We start from the raw sequence: 18,256 nt of genomic DNA on the forward strand, positions 1-18,256 counted from the left end.
TGTTCAAAATAAACTAAGAGGAAAATATAGAGAATAATATAGTACACAGATTTTTAATTATCAGAGAAAAATAGGTACAATTCCATGACTGGAGGCTTTAAAAAGTAAAGACCGCTCAAAAGAAACTAGTGCAGCAGGAGAAGGCTTACTGTCTACTTTTAGAAGGATTTTGATTAGAAAAAGGAAGGACCAGGGCATAAAGAAGACCAATTTTTACTGACCCATAAGGGGAAGTGTTTTCCAAAAAGACTGAAGTGTGTCCCTACTTTATTCATCTTCATAACTTTAGCACCTATTGTAATGCTAGGGTCACCACATTTCTTTCATTGGTTCTGCAGTTTGGAGAATGTTTATCCCAGGTTCTTATAATAACATGCTGATGTGATCCCAGCATCACTTTGGATAATCATAATGAAACATGGAGAATAAGAGAGGTGTCAAAAATATTGTGACAGAGACACCTAGTTGATCACCCCAACAGCTAGTCTCCTTTTCTTCCTTGGTAATGGAACTCTGATTTCATCTGAGGGTAAAGCATCCCATGAAAGGCATACACAAGGACTTCCCTGGTGGTCTCGTGGTTAAGACTCCACACTTCCACTGCAGGGGGCATGGGTTTGATCCTTGGTTGGGGAACTAAGATCCCTCTAAGATCCCTCATAATGCATGGCACAGCCAAAAAAAAAAAAAAAAAAAGCATACACGTCTCAGCCTGTCTTACACCTTGCTAGGGCCATGTGACTATATTCTGACCAGTGAATTATAACAGCCAGTTATTAATGTGCTAGTGTGAAATATAAGATCTGGTATTAATGTGACTTCTGGGTTGACTGAGATCACTTAGCTGGGAAGAGTGGTCCTTTTGTCTCTTTGCTCTTCTGACTACTGCCATCCTGTAATGAAGCCCTTTTAGAGTCTAAGTTATATGCTGAGAATAGTGAAGAAAAAAGGCTGAAACCTGGATTCTTGATGGCTCCGTGGAGCCATCATACCTAACTCTGAGCTGTTTACCTCTAGATTTCTTCTATTTCAGGAAAAAAAAAAAACACTTCTATTTGATTATGTTATTTTGGAGTACCTCTTATGCAGCTGAACTTAAACCTAACTGATAAAATTTCCAGAGACTAGAGATGGTTTTCAGAGACTAGAGATAAGCATGTGTAAATTCCAGGAAAAATCCTCCAGGGCACATTCAATAACAATAATTCTTGCTAAATTACCTTAATTTTTTTGGACCTTGTTATCAGATTAGTAGCTTTTATTTAAGGACCAACATTTTGGGAAGACTTACTCCTTGCTGGATGCTGTTTTAAATCCCTTATGTCTATTATCTTTTGTAATCATCACAACAGGTACTTTAAAAAACCCCATATAGCAAATGATAAAACAGAGGCAGAGAGGTTTAAATAACTGATCCAGTGGAACACAGCTGATGGAGACAAGATACAAGCTCAAGGAGCCTGAGTGTAGAGGTCACTATCTTAGTTCATATACTACACTTTGAGGGGAAAGACACAGATAACAAGTGAATTTTAATTTTTTTGTGCATTGGATACAATCTCATAAAAGCAGAGTGGAGAAATGATAGATGGGCATTTTGAACAATTCAAGATGCCCAGCCAATGTCATCCTGGAAGGAAGTGTCTTGGTACTTGTCAAGGTGTCTTAATCCACTTCTGTTTAAGAATTTTATTAATGGCTGAGGACACATCAGGTCTATTTATCAAATGTGCAAGAACTAGAATAAGTTTAGCCTGGAAAGGAGAAGACTCATGGAAACATGGGCGGTCTCATCAAATACTTATTCTATAATTTTAGAGCTTTAGCAGCCTCCAAAATCACTAATGCCTTTCAGGAATGGTGGGAATGCAAAGCGGTACGAGACCTATGGAGACACTATTTTGCAATACTGCAATATTTGACAATATTCTGATAAGTTGCATATGCATTTACCCTTTGACCCAGAAACTCCACTTCTACATTACTAAAAAGATACACTGGTGAAAAAAAAGAAACAAATATAAGAGCACAAATTCACAAAGCTATCCTTTGTACACTAATTACATATAACCTATTTTATTTAAGAAATAAAATTCTAAGGAAAAAATAAAAGTTAGATGGACAGGGGAATCTGTAGATTAAAAGAGACTTAACCAATTGCAATGATAGGCTCTCATTTGCATCCTGATTCAAACAAGCAGAAAGAGAGAGAGAGAGAGAGAGAGATGATGCACATGTTGGAGAAATGTGAGCACTGCCTGTATAGTTTAAGATATTTAGGAATTATTTGTTGTTACAAAGTCACAGTCCTTATATTTTAGAGAAACTGTGAATCATTATGGATAGTTTTATATGATACTTGGGATGGGATTTGCTTCGATACAAATCCAGGAAAGAGGGAAACTGGGTGAGGATAAAGACGAAATAAGATTGATCACAAGTTGGTATATTTACAGCTGGGTATTGATTACAAGGGCATTCATTATTCTATTACATCAACTCGTGTACATGTTTGAAAATTTTCATAATACGAAAGTAAAAGTTAAACCTATCTCTCAATTTTAAATAAAATATTTTAATTTGCTAAAAAATTTTTCCACTTGAAATGTACAGATGCAGATCTTTAAAAAAGAAACTTACCAAGAAGGAAAAAAAAATAATCAATAGTAAAAGGGTAATTTAATTTAAGGACAGGTTTCACGTTTGATTTGCAGCAGAGCTAAGGAGCAAATTTGGGACTCTGGAAACTCACTCCAGTGCTCTTTTTATGTTATGATTGACGTTCAGTCAATGGGCAATGATGTTGAAGGGAGCACACTGTTTGCTGAGTCTCTAGAGGGGAAGCAAGCAAAGTGATACAAAGGTATATTTTGACTCAAAATAACAAAAACTTTTCCTCCAGTTGAGGCCATTGAGAGCATAATAGCTTTTCTCGAGGTTTTGGATGAATCCAGGTTTGGATGAATTCATCCAGGTCTGGATGAATACACAGGTTGAGACTTGATGGCCACCTGATAAGGATGTTGTAAAGATAATTCCTGTATCAGCTTGGAGGCTGCACTAGAGGAACTTGAAGCTCCCTTCCTACTCAATGATGCCATAATTCTATAATGAGATGATCCTTCTTGTTTCGACACATAACTCATAACTCTTGCTGGAGGGCTGGCATGTGCCATGGGAAGCATTGGCACCTGATTTGAAAGAAAAACACTTGATTTGCAGATACAGACTGATGCAGTCCTTCACAAACAAAAAATTTAAAGACTCAAATTATTAATGTTAAATAATTCCAGTTTTAGTAGTTTGGGGTTTAATACTTATATTGAATTCCTAGAAGGTGTAAGGTGTTTGGCCATAGACTATAAAGGCCCTCATCCAAGTGCTGAGTGCCTGAATGTGTTTGATACCTCCAGCTTCTCCTCCTCCCTCACATGAGCTGTTTTTCCTGTATAGAAGTCTGCTCCTAGACAAAGTTCTGTTACCCACCTCTAGAGCTAAGTGTGAGCTTAAAGCAACATGTCACCATTCCCAACCGTTTTTAAGCTTTATTTCTAACCAGAATAAAAAGATTTATTAAAAAAAATAATTTCTGAGAAATCAGAAATGAAAGAGGAGATATTAAGATATTACAATTGATACCACAGAAATACAAAGGATCATAAGAGACTGCTATGAACAATTATACTCCAACAAATTAAACAACGTAGAAGAAATGGATAATTTCCTAGAAATCTACAAGCTACCAAGACTGAATAATGATGAAATAGAAAATCTGAACAGAATGATGACTAGTAAGGAGATTGAATCAGTAATTAAAAACCTCCCAACAGGGACTTCCCTGGTTGCACAGTGGTTAAGAATCCACTTGCCAATGCAGGAGACACAGGTTTGATCCCTGGTCCATGAAGATCCCACATGCCCCGGAGCAACTAAGCCCATGTGCCACAACTACCGAGCCTGTGCTCTAGAGCCTGCGAGCCACAACTACTGAGCCCATGTGCCCCAACTGCTGAAGCCCACATGCTCTAGGGTCCACATGCAACAACTACTGAGCCCATGTGCTGCAACTACTGAAGCCCGTGTGCCTAGAGCCCATGCCCTGCAACAAGAGAAGCCACCACAATGAGAAGCCCGCACACTGCAATGAAGAGTAGCCCCTGCTCACCGCAACTAGAGAAAGCCCACACACGGCAATGAACACCCAACACAGCCAAAAATAAAATTAAAATTAAAATTAAAAATTAAAAAAAAAGCAAAAAACCTCCTAACAAACAAAAGTCCAGGAGAGAATGGCTTCACTGGTGAGTTCTACCAAACATTCAAAGAAGAATTAATAACAATTCTTCTCAAACTCTTCCAAAAAATAAAATAGGAAGGAGCACTTCCAAACTCATTTTACAAGGCCAGCATTACCCTGATACCAACCAAAGATATCACATAAAAAGAAAATTACAGTTCAATATTCCTGATGAACATAGATGTAAAATTCCTCAACAAAATGTTAGCAAACAGAATTCAACAATACAGTAAAAGGATCATACACCATGACCAAGTGAGATTTATTCTGGGGATGCAAGGATAGTTCAACATCCACGAATCAGTCAGTGTGATACACCACACTAACAAAATGAAGTATAAAAATTATATGATCATCTCAAAAGATGGAGAAAAAGCTTTTGACAAAATTCATTATCTATTTATGATAAAAACTCTCAACAAAATGAGTATAGAGAGAGCATACCTCAACATAATAAAAGCCATATATGACAAGCCCATAGCTAACATTATACTCAATGGTGAAAATCTGAAAGCTTTTCCTCTAAGATCAGGAACAAGACAAGGATGTCTACTCCCACCACTTTTATTCAACATAGTATTGGAAATCCTAGCCAGAGCAATTAGGCAAGAAAAAGAGATAAAAGTCATCTAAATTGGAAAGGAAAAAGTTAAACTGTCACTATTTGCAGATGACATGATATTATATATAGAAAACTCTAGAGGCTCCATCAATAAACTATTAGAATTAATAAGCAAATTCAGTAAAGTTATAGGATACAAAATCAATAGACAAAAATCTAATGTGTTTCTATACACCAACTACAAACTATCAGAAAAATTAAGAAAGCAATCCCATTTACAATTGCATTAAAAAGATAAAATACCTAAGAATAACTTTAACCAAAGAGATAAAAGACCTGTATATTGAAAACTACAAAACATTTATGAAAGAAATTGAAGAAGACACAAATAAATGGAAGGATTCCATGCTCATGGATTAGAAGAATTAATATTGTTGAAATGTCCATACTGGCCAAGGAAATCTACAGATTCAATGCAATTCCTATCAAAATTCCAATGGCATTTTTCACAGAATTAGAACAAACAATCCTAAAAATTTTATGGAACCACAGAAGACCCTGAATAGCCAAGGCAATCTTGAGAAAGATGAACAAAACTGGAGGCATCACACTCCCTGATTCCAAACTATATTATAAAGCTATAGTAACTATAAACAGTATTGTATTGGCATAAAAACAGACACATAGATCAGTGGAACAGAATAGAGGGACCAGAAATAAATCCATGCCTATATGGTCAATTATTTTATGACAAATTACAAGAATATACAGTGGGGAAAGGACAGTCTCTTCAATAAATGGTGTTGGGAAGAATGGACAGTCACATGCAATAGAATGAAACTGAACCAGTATTTTATACCCTACAGAAAAATTTACTCAAAATGGATTAAAGACGTGAACGTAAGACCTGAAACCATAAAACTTCTAGAAGAAAACATAGGTTGTAAACTCTTAGACACAGGTCTTGGTGATGATTTTTTGAATCTAACACCAAAAGCAAAAGCAACAAAAGTAAAAATAAACAAGTGGAAGTACATCAAACTAAAGAGCTTCTGCACAGTAAAGGAAACCATCAACGAAATGAAAAGGCAACTAATGAATGGGAGAAAATTATTGCAGATCATATATCTATTTAGGACTAATATCCTAAATATATTAAAAAACAAAACAAACAAAAAACCCTTACACAGTTCAATAGCAAAAAACGCCAAACAATCTGATTAAAAAAATGGTCAGAAGATCTGAATAGACATTTTTCCAAAGAAGACATACAGATGGCCAATGGGTACATAAAAAGATTCTCAACATCACTAATCATCAGAGAAATACAAATCAAAACCACCATGGGATATCACCTCACACCTGTTAGAATGGCTATTATCAAAAAGACAAGAAATGACAAGTGTTGGAGAGGGTGTGGAGAAGAGGAAACCCTTGTGCACTATTGGTGGGAATGCATACTGGTGCAGCCACTATGGAGAACATTAGTGAGAATCCTCAAAAAATTAAAAATATATAGAACTCCAATAAGATCCACGAATTCCACTTTTGGGTATTTACCTAAAGAAAGTGAAAACACTAACTCAAAAAGATATATGTACCCCCATGTTCATTGCTTCCAAGACATGGAAGCTACCTGAATGTTCATCAATAAATGAGTGGACAAAGAAGATATGGGGGCTTCCCTGGTGGCGCAGTGGTTGAGAGTCTGCCTGCCAATGCAGGGGACACGGGTTCGAGCCCTGGTCTGGGAAGATCCCACATGCCGCGGAGCAACTAAGCCCGTGAGCCACAACTACTGAGCCTGCGTGTCTGGAGCCTGTGCTCCGCAACAAGAGAGGCCGCGACAGTGAGAGGCCAGCGCACCGCGATGAAGAGTGGCCCCCGCTCGCTGCAACTAGAGGAAGCCCTCACATAGAAAACGAAGACCCAACACAGCCAAAAATAAATTAATTAATTAATTAAAAAAAAAAAAGAAAAGAAGATATGGGATATATATATATATATACACACACACACACAATGGAATATTATTCAACCATTAAAAAATAAATCTTGCCATTTGTGGCAACATGGATGGATCTAGAGTGTATTATATTATGCTAAGTGAAATAAGTCAGACGAAGGCAAATACTGTATGATGTCTCTTATGTGTAGAATCTAAAACAGTAAACAAGCAAAAAAACGCAAAGACACCAAAGATCATAGATAAAGAGGACAGATTGGTGGTTGCCAAAGGTGAAGGGTGGGAAGTGAGACAAATGGGTGAACACTTTTTTTTTTTTTTAGTTTAAATAAATTGAATAAAAAATTTAAATAATAATAATAATAAAAGAATTCCTAGTGTCAACAAATAAACAGGGTGAGGGTTGAGGTGGGTGTTCTGAAATGACACAGTATAACCAATCCAGCTATTCTGGTGATTCCAAAGAGAGACTAGCCACGTGGTCTATATCAGAGATGGTCAGGAGCCCTGCTGCTCAGGCTGAAGGTGACCGCCATCCAGGACCTCAGAGTTAGCCTTGCCATGAATGGTTCAGGAAAAATAAGGTGCCAGACTTCCAAAGATCTGTAAGGGAGTCCATTCTGTCCCTGTGATGCTATTAGCTTCTCTCTCTCTCTTTCTAGTTGTCAGTGACATGAATCTCAGCTCCATTCTACATGGATTACTTCTGATCTAATTCTAACAGCCCTAAGATTTCAAGAGATAGATATAAACACCAGTTGGATATTACAAGAAAATCGGATTGTTCTGCAGTGAGTGAGATATGGAAAGGCCTTTTCCCAACCAAGTAGTAGACAGAATTGTCATAGTAAGTTGTGTTTGAAATAAAACGGTTCATAGATCTGAGGTGACACTGCCTTTTGTAAAGTGTGAAATTGGTCCTTCTGTTGGGCAGAAAGAGAATCAAAAAAGGAAAAAGAAAAAAGAACACAAATAGTTTACTCTCTATTTATTATGTTATGATCTGCCTCAATTCACAAATATCTACCTATACCTGTATCTAGAGCGATAAGATTCTTTAAAAGGCTACATATTTACTATGTTTTCATGCTTGGTCCAGAGCAAATCTGGTTTGAACCTGCAGATAAATTATCCCCAGCTCTAGAATGCTATAGGGTTGACTTTAGATAGGCACATGCTAGATTTCCAACATGATAGATGAAAGTGTCCTGCATCCATTAGTCAATTATATCTCCTCTTTTACACTTCAGTCCATACATTAATGCACCCTTGACACTGTTTTTCAGTTCACTCTTCCATCTTCCTTACTCATTTCGGCACGCAACTCACTTGCTTCTTCTGCCACGTCTGCCAACATCCTTGGCATCCCAGTCAAGTTCATGACCATTTTGGCACCCTACACATAACACTTTTTATTGAAGTTTTTACACATATATTTTTATGCCTCTGAACACTGTAACTTTAACCAACTTTACATTTCCCATACGGAGACCATAATGTTGCACTGCAAAAATGTGGGCGTAACCAATATTTGCTATGCCCCAACGTGTGTGGGGACAGCTTTTATCTGAGATTCACCCTTCTCACCATCCCTGTCATCTTTAATCTTCTGTAGAGTCTAGCATCTATCAAGGCTATGATGGTAGAAGAGGGCTTTTAAAATGTAATCAGGCTGAAAAGTAAATGCACTTCTATTTTAGGAAAAATTCATGAGAAAACTGGCAGGAAACTCATCTTAGTGCAAAATATCTGCTTTTTCCTTTGTCTCTGCTCTATAGGCCAGATCACTTCAAGGGACCCGCCCTCTTTGCCAATCTCCCAGCTTTCAAAGGCCTCTGTCCAGCAGTGGATCAAACACCTAGTAACTCACCCAGTGGCAGAGGTAAGTGGAGACAGCCATGATTGCTATTTACTCATTTGTTTTTGAAAGGCTATAAAGGGGCTGCAGGAAAGGGTATGCAGGTCGAAGATTGGGGGTGTTCTCTATCCAAAAATGGGGCTCACGAATGCCCTATGACCATGGACGGAGCTAGAGGGCAGGTTTGAATAGGTGAGAGAAGTTATTTCCAAATCACCATCATCTTGTGGACTTTGAATGTATTATTAAGTATTATTAAAGATCCTCTAGGATTCCACGTTAACATTTAGCCAGCTAACAGATAAATCTTTAAGTCCCATAGCAAGTGGTAAGTGTTGGTGTTTTACTTAGGAATGGCACAATCTCAAGGTCTAGGTGAAGTACAGCTTTGGACTGGAGAAGGAAAAGGAGTTATTTCCAGAAGAAGGTGCTAAAAGCAGGGCTCTGGGCCAATTTGTTGAAAGCCAATTTACTAAAATTAACTTCATGAATGACCAATTTCCTGACTCATGAGGGTTTTGTTTATAAGTTTTAGTATAGTTCCTGCCGCTACCTCTGCCTCTCCTCGCTCCTGCCTCTGAACTTGACCCTGCCTCTCTAACAAAGGAGCCTGGGCAAACCTCTGAGATGGGGCCAGGGAAAGCACAGGACGATGATGAAACTAAAACTCTTTAAACATTCCCCCAAATTTTGCAAATTGGGCATTTGGCAAATTGTTTTGGGCAAATTGTTTTTCAGTGTAAATCGGTGGTTCAGTAAATTAACTTGTTTCCCCAAAGCAGAGCTATTTCTTAATTGTCCCTCTCTTTCCTAACACGGGCTCCTGTCTCTTTCACACTCAGTTAAAATAAGGAGGGATGAGATCTGTGAAGACATGCACACCCAGCTATGCACGCCACAAGATGACATGAGTATACCTGGGTGTACAAACCAGTTATAAAATCTGAGTCTCAGGGTGAAGAAAGACTTCTCAAAGGTCATCCCTTTCCCCACTGCTACAATCTTGCCTTATTGTGAGGCAGCTTAGAAGCAAAAATCACCAGAATTCTTGTGTTTAGTCTTTCTGACCATGGTGGGTTTTTAGTTATTAAAGTTGAATAATCAAATTTAAGAATTATCCCAACCTGTATCCCCAGGCACAGTCCCTCTCTGATTTTCTTGGCTGTGAATCTTTCCCACTAAGTGTCCTGAGTCTCTATAAAAGCATCGTCTATTCAAGGTCATTGTTCCCTCAAGTCTCAAATGTCTTAAATGCCAGTGTCTCCCACTGCATGTTCCTTGTTTCTTCGGCTGCTACACATTCTTATCTTTTATTGCTTCCATCAGAATCTAAGTCTGTTGGAAAGGTCCTTAAAGGAAATCTGAGAAATTCAAAAGAAAGTGGCAGAGGAATACAAATTAGAAAAACAATGATATACTACCTGTAACCTGTAAAACTGGCAAAGCATACAAAAAGGAACTACACCCGTGTTGGCTCATAATTGTTGGTGAAAATACAAATTGGCACCATGTTTCCAGAAGGGCATTTGCAAACACACTATCTTAAAATATCCACTGACCTTCAATTTCTCTTCTAGGATTTTTCCTAAGGAAATACAAATGTATATAAAGATTATTATCCCAGTGATATGTACTATTATAAAAAATGGAAATAGCTTTAATGTCCATCCCTATGGGATTAACTGAACATATTATGCTACATTTATATATGATAAAGAATATTATGCACGTATTAAAAATGATCACAATATATTAAATGAGGAAAACAATAGATTTTTAACTGGTACATTTAATATCATAATGCTTTGTAGGATAGCATATACAACGTTAGAAAAAAAAAGGCCATTAGTTCACACACTAAATTAAATGACAGCATTCATCTCTAGATTAAGTGATTATGGGTGAATTTTATTCCCTTTATTTCTAGATCTATATTTTCCAAATTTTCTACAATTAACATGTTTTCAACGAAGTAAGCTTAGTTTTGACCTCTTACGTATTTTTCTTTCAAAAATAATTTCATGGTTTTCCTTTATGACATAATTAAGAAAGGAAAGAGGTTAAAAAGTTAGTTCTAGTTCCCTACCAGAAGGAACTACACAATACCTTTCTTTCCCTTTTAACCAGTATCTTTCTTTAGAATACGGTATCAAAAAAGATCGTGGACACATTGGAGGGAAATTAAAAACAAAATACACGCATACAAACACACACACAAACACACACACACCTTAAACGGTAAAATAGCAGCAAGATGCAGCTGATTTCAAAAGAGGGAAATCAAACGATATTCAGTTTCCTATTCCTTCTCCAAACTCAAGCTCCCTGATAAGTCCAGTACATTTGGGAATGGATATGTTTCCTCCCTCCCTCTCTCCCTTTTAAAAACAAGCTGTATTTAACGCAGCAGCAAGGCATGAAGTAAGGCGCTGGTAGGACCCCTGGCTGCAGGATGAGGAGATAGAAAACGCAGAGCAGGAAATTGCTGCACAGTGCACGTCAAGCACCGCGCTCCTCGGTGAGGGCACATAGGAACTGCTCAGGGAAAGGTGCCTATTATAACTATTATCATTTGGTCTAAAAAAGAAAAGAAAAGAAAAGAAAAATCAGGACAGCCCTCTTTGGAAAATAAACAGGAGCACTGAGCTAGTGCCACCGGTTCACAGGCAGCTGACATCTGTACGCAGCAGCCAGTCAACCAGAAGAACTACTGAGCCGTTTCCAGGGTTTCACGGGAAGGAGGAAGAGTCCTGAGAGCCCTTCCTCCCCTCTGGGGAAATGGGAGGCTTGGTCCCCAGATGCGCCTCTCTCTCCGGACTGTCAGCACCGGCAGGCGGGGCGGTCACCCGGCCGGAGCGTGCGCTCTCGGCGTTGCGTAATCATCCCGGGGCTGCCTCCCGCCCGCGCTCTTGTCGGAGGCTCCCCCTGATGGACAAACAGGAAAACGGCTCTCTCGCTGACCTCTCCTTGCCCCAGGCTTTCTCCACCTTCAGTATTTTCTCACTATGCACGAGAAGGGAATTTTCTGCAGAGAAAGAGAAGCCATGAACCATCCCGCAGCACAAAGCATCCACTGGAGCATTTGTCAGTAGACAGCTTCCGTGGGAGGAAGGGGTCGTTCTCAGCAGTTTCCCCATGTGGCTCAGGTTCTTGCCTTAAGCCTGTACACTGAAGGATGGAGGGGCCAGGCCTCCCTCTGACAGAGCAGAGAAGGGGCCAGGCAGGATTTCTTAGTGTCTGGGGGAACCTGAGGGGGCGAGTTTACAGCCTTTTCTTGCCTTTTTTTTTTTTTTTTAACCTCTTTATTAGAGTATAATTGCTTTATAATGGTGTGTTAGTTTCTGCTTTATAACAAAGTGAATCAGTTATACATACACATATGTCCCCATGTCTCTTCCCTCTTGCATCTCCGTCCCTCCCACCCTCCCTATCTCACCCCTCTAGGTGGTCACAAAGCACCGAGCTGACCTCCCTGTGCTATGCGGCTGCTTCCCACTAGCTATCTGTTTTACATTTGGTAGTGTATATATGTCCATGCCACTCTCTTACTTTGTCCCAGCTTACCCTTCCCCCTCCCCGTATCCTCAAGTCCATTCTCTAGTAGGTCTGCATCTTTATTCCTCTCTTGCCCCTAGGTTCTTCTGAGCATTTTTTTTTCTTTTTTTAGATTCCATATATATGTGTTAGCATATGGTATTTGTTTTTCTCTTTCTGACTTACTACACTCTGTATGACAGTCTCAAGGTCCATCCACCTCACTAGAAATAATTCAGTTTCGTTCCTTTTTATGGCTGAGTAATATTCCATTGTATATATGTGCCACATCTTCTTTATCCATTCATCTGTTGATGGACACTTAGGTTGCTTCCATGTCCTGGCTATTGTAAATAGAGCTGCAATGAACTTTTTGGTACATGACTCTTTTTGAATTATGGTTTTCTCAGGGTATATGCCCAGTAGTGGGATTGCTGGGTCATGTGGTAGCTCTATTTTTAGTTTTTTAAGGAACCTCCATACTGTTCTCCATAGTGGCTGTATCAGTTTACATTCCCACCAACAGTACAAGAGGGTTCCCTTTTCTCCACACCCTCTCCAGCATTTATTGTTTGTAGATTTTTTGATGATAACCATTCTGACCGGTGTGAGATGATATCTCACTGTAGTTTTGATTTGCATTTCTCTAATGATTAATGATGTTGAGCATCCTTTCATGTGTTTGTTGGCAATCTGTATATCTTCTTTGGAGAAATGTCTGTTTGGGTCTTCTGCCATTTTTGGATTGGGTTGTTTGTTTTTTTGATATTGAGCTGCATGAGTTGCTTGTATGTTTTGGCGATTAATCCTTTGTCAGTTGCTTCATTTGCAAATATTTTCTCCCATTCTGAGGTTTGTCTTTTCGTCTTGTTTATGGTTTCCTTTCCTGTGCAAAAGCTTTTAAGTTTCATTAGGTCCCATTTCTTCTCTTGCCTTTAACTCCGCTTCATATCATAGAAGCAGAAAGACCCTCAGACCACAAGGATGTCCTAAGCTTCTTTCTTTCCCTTTTCTCCAATCGTGACAAACTGTTTGTCACTTCTGTCGATCACAGTGATCTCCCTAGAAGTGTAAGCTGTTGCCCTCACCCGGCCATAAGAATATCAGAGGTATTCAGTCTTGCCTCTAAAGCGTCTTTTAGTTTTATGACCCCAGAACTTGGGTGGGCCTAGCAGTACAAAATTTACATACCACCATGCAGTTTCACTAGAGGAAGGTGGCATTGCTATTGTTCAGCTGAGAAAAAGTTAATGATACTATCATCTTCCCTTTGCTCAGCTTGTGATGGATGTGACACATCTCTCGCTCGAGCTGTGGCTAAAGTGCGGCTGGGCTGAGCAGAGATCGCGGGACCGGCAGTGTTGCTTCAGGGACGGACGTGGGCCCCCAGAGTACCGTCTGGATCTTTTAGGGAATCCTTGCCATTTAATTTTGGTCCAAGTTATTTACTCTCTTGTTTTCTCATGGTTCTCAGTCCTGGCTGCACTTTAGAATCACCCAGGGAGCTTTTAAACATCACTGATGCTCAGACCCTGGAATAATTGAATCAGAATCTCTGGGGAGTGGATCCAGGGCATCTGTATTTTTTTTTTTTTCAGATTCTCAGATGACTACAGGATCAGCTAAGGCTTAGAACCACTGCCCTGGCCTTAATCTGCCCAGCTTGTAGGACGTGACCTTATACAAAATAGGAACTCAGACGCGTTCGATGAATGAATGAGTGAATGGATGAATGAATGAGTGAATGGATGTAGTCTGAGAAGGGCCGACTTTATGACAAATATGCTAAAATGCTGTGATTAATGAATTATATTGATAGTAGACCATACAATAAAGGCAGTCCCAGAACCAGGGGCGGAAAGCTCCAAAGACGGGCTTAAAGAGATGGGTCAGGTAGCTAACACTGAAGGGAAAAGGCCCGAAAGTGTTTACTGTTGGTACTGGTCTGGTGCAATCCTCCCTTTCCCCTTGGAGGGTAAGGGCAGCAGGACAGGAAGGGATGGGAGACAGGGGAAGAATCTGAGGTCTCATAACTGATGAACAAAAGATGAGGATGGGGGCTTCCCTGGTGGCGCCGTGGTTGAGAGTCTGCCTGCCAGTGCAGGGGACACGGGTTCGAGCCCTGGTCTGGGAAGATCCCACATGCCACGGAGCAGCTGGGCCCGTGAGCCACAACTGCTGAGCCTGTGCGTCTGGAGCCTGTTCTGCGCAACAAGAGAGGCCGCGATAGTGAGAGACCCGCGCACCGCGATGAAGAGTGGTCCCCGCTCGCCGCAACTGGAGAAAGCCCTCGCACAGAAACGAAGACCCAACACAGCCATATTTAAAAATTAATTAATTAATTAAAAAAAAATCTTCAAAAAAAAAAAAAGGTGAGGATGCCGCTGCCTGTATTTCAGGGAGTCCGTCGGCCAGAAGCCCTTGCTGAGCCCACAGAGCACATGGAACTTGGGGTGCTCAGGGTGGTGGAAGCACAGGACCAAGGGGTGTTTAGGGGGCAGTACACAAACCCATCAAAGAGATGGGATTCTTGCAGGGGCAAGAATACACATTCGGGGAGGCTAGGCAAGTCCAGTCTCCCACCTGAACTAGACAGTGGCCTTCTTGAGACCAGGAGCAGTATCTTTCTCAGACCTGTTCTGGAAAGTTTCTAGTTTCCCATATATGTGGGAGGGGACTTGGCTTCTCAAGTGAGTGCAAGCAATCGGGGAACCGACGGAAAAGTTAAGGACGGAATTAAAATTCAGTGGGATTGTAAATGGCTGACATTCAGGCAGTGAAGGGTGGGGCAGTTGCATGGCTGAGAAGAGCCAGTTGCTTAAGAAGGTAAATCGGTCTCTGGTAGGATGAGCTTGGCCCTCCGGAACTGTATCTCTGGGCTGGCAGCTGACCAATTTTCCTACACAACCAAGACTATTTCCTTTCTCATTTTCAGCTTCTCCATAGTCAAAACGGAATTAATAACACAGAGTTTCTCTTAATGGTTGGGGCAAAGCAATGTGTCTTTATGAGTCACCTCAGAATGATCTGCTTCATAACTCTAAGGAATTGGTTCTCTCCCAGCTAACGTTCCAAATACAACTGGTTTATTTAATGCAGCGGAGTTGTTAGGTAAATGTGGAAACTTTTAGGTAAAAGTGGAAGGAGAAAGTTCTTCTTCCATCCTGGGGTATGGGGGGGGGGGTTGGTGAGGTCTTGAACGCGAGCCTTGTCCAGTCTAATCATGACATAATTCCAGTCCACTGTATAATACAGACTCTGAACATTCGGACAACTTAAAGCATCTTCTTTCTACCAGTTTGGGCCTCACCCAGGCCTGGGAGACCAGAGGGGCGGGTGAGAGCCTGGGAGCCCTCTCACTTGCTAGTTGCTGTCATTTAAAGTCCGCTGAGATTGAAGATAGGTCAATGGGGTTAGGGGTGAAGGGTTAGAAGCTGGTACAGTTGTCATCTAGTTTGGTGACCTCTGGCCACCGCTAGATGTTTGAAGCTCTCTTGGGGGATGTTTGTTTGTGAGTCTTTGGAAGTCCTCCCTCTGGAGACCTTGACCTGAGCTCCCTAGAAATGGGAAATGCCTGTCACCTGTCATCTGGCAGTCAGCTGTGACTCCCAGCTCTGTCCCTGGAGTCGCAGTGGAGTACTTTGCCCTGCTTAAGGGAGGGGAAGCTAGCTCTAAGTGAGGTTTGGGCCCCCTCATTCTGCTCTCTGAGGCTTAAGCACACTGCCTCTGGCTTTAGTCTTTTCAAGAATATCTCAGAATTTTTTTTTTTTTGAAGAATAAACTCTTATTTTTAATAGTACATTCAAGTAGCTTTAATAGACTTTTTTCTCCAGTTTTTATTACAGTAACTATAATCCTGGGTGGCTGGTACAATAGGGGAAGGTTATCCAAAGTCACACCTGAAGTATAAGAAAACAATTGGAATAGAAACTAAGTATTGTAACACCTAGACATCATCTGTGAGCATGAGAAAGTTTTCTATTCTAAAGTAGATACCAGACTTTGGCAACTATAGAATGTCATATAACTGCAAAATTATAGTGCCTTAGTTTTGTTATAACACTTGTGAAAGTCCGAGGTCCTTTTTGTATCTCAGGATTTAGATTTTATATTCCAGGACACACGTGTCAAACTCTCCTAAAAGTCTCCATAAAACTCTTTTCACTTGGGCTTAAAACACAGGGGCATCCATCCCTTTTCCCATGTTGGGAGGACTTAGGGAACATAACAGCAAGCTCCAGATATTTTCTCTGGACCTTTCCATCGTAATCTCTTATAAAAGTTGCAAGTGAGGTCTAGCACCTCACTATAGAGTATAGGGATGCTTGGGGCCTCTTGCAGTTTAAAAATATATCTATAAATTCTTGTATACTCCTCCCTTTGAGAAGTGGAACCTAATTCCCTTACCCTTGGGAGTGGGCTGGACTTACTGACTTGTTTCTAGAAAATAGAATAAAAAGAAGTGATGATATGAGAATTCCAAGATAAGGTCATAAATAGGCATTGTGGCTTCCTGCTTGCCCTCTTTTTCTTCCTTGGATCACTTGCTCGGGGAAACCCGCTTCTATATTGTGAGGACACTCCCACAACCCTCCGGAGGGGTCCACGTGGCAAGGATCTAAGCTACCTAACAACAGCCACCTGAGTGAGCCGCCTTGAACACTGCTCCTCCATCCTGAGTCAAGCCTTCACGTGCTGCAGCCCCTACCAACATCTTGACTGCAACCTCGTGAGACAGCCTGAGCCAGAATCACCCAGCTAAATTGCTCCCAAATTTCTGACCCACAGAAATTGTGAGTCGTATTTATGATCTTGTTGCACTATCATGGTCCCTTAAGTAGTAAGTTCACCTTTTGAGAATTACCAGGAGGAGTTGCTTGTGCGTGGATGAAACTGTCAGTACCCCACCCATATCCCCACAAGACGTCCTGTTCCCATCAGTGTCAGTACTACTGCTTTTCCTCTGCACCTGAGGGCTTCCTCTGGTCCCAGGAGCCTGCTTGCCTGAATGGGGTACCCAAGAATGACTGAGGAGTTATCGCCTCCAGCAGAGCTCTCCTCTAATGAAGAAAAGGGTTGGTGGAACCACCTCAGCTGTTTGTCCTCATGGGTGGGACAACTTGAAGACGTGCTCTACTCAGTATCTCAGGGTCCCCAGCAGGATGGAGCCCCACATCCACAGGAGTAACCTGCCCACTGATGCCCTACGTTGGCTTCCTTCCCTTCTAGGTCTCACTTTCTCACTCCACTGCCAGTGTTTCCTTCCATCATTTTCCGGGAAGCATTAATTGTTTGTACTCAAATTCGGCCTCAGGATCTGCTTCTGAGGAAACTCAACCTAGATTTCTTTCCTTCCACCCCCTTTTTTCCCCATCCGCTATACTCTCTTCCCTTGGGGAAGATGGGCTGAGCTGGTTGGTGAGTTTGGGAGAAGGAGTGGAGTGTGGATATCTCAGTCAAGGCTGGGCTTTCTCATCAGAGGTAAGTGTGTCAAGGTCAGTGTGCGTCCTGTCTTCAAGATGCCCACAGTCTCTGCAGCCAATTCTATGATTATCAGGATACACTCTGCCATTGCAGGGGGGTATCTGAGATTTGGGTTTGGCAAGCTCAGTGGGGATTAGATGTTTTAGGTAATTTGATTGCAGATATAGATCAATCCATGATTTCCAATTCAGTCCTCTCTTTAATAAACTGCTGTCATGATTCTTGTCTCTTTTCCCAAATTACTTTAGTATTCAAGAAGGGCAAAGAAGAATGTTTTTTATTTGTGCCCTAAAACTTCAACTACTTGTAAAATATAGGGGGTGAGGTGTGTAATTTATGAGCATTTTCCAAATAACCTGCAAAATTAGTTGTAGAACATTATACCAATTAGCAGTTTTTTGTTTATGAAAAGAAAACTCAACAATCTTTAGTAAGCTACCGTTGTTAACTGTCCATCTCAGGTGATCAAACCCTACAAAAGTCTGAAAGGGGAAAACAACATGGCAGGAAAGCGAGTTTGAATCTAACACTGTTAGGAGAGCTCTGGTATAGGGT

General features: G+C 40.7%; 1 long non-coding RNA gene across 3 annotated transcripts in view; it reads left to right on the forward strand.

The window, feature by feature from the left end:
- The window catches only part of LOC309634947, a 429,791-nt gene that overhangs the window by 327,035 nt on the left and 84,500 nt on the right, over nt 1-18,256 (forward strand). For all 3 annotated transcript variants that reach the window (XR_014248512.1, XR_014248513.1, XR_014248514.1), the window contains one exon: nt 8,604-8,707. This is a non-coding gene — a long non-coding RNA (uncharacterized lncRNA). The remainder of the gene's footprint in view (nt 1-8,603; nt 8,708-18,256) is intronic.

Source organism: Balaenoptera borealis (assembly GCF_965194805.1).
Source record: "Balaenoptera borealis genome assembly, chromosome: 9".
In the NCBI taxonomy this organism is placed as follows: Eukaryota; Metazoa; Chordata; class Mammalia; order Artiodactyla; family Balaenopteridae; genus Balaenoptera; species Balaenoptera borealis.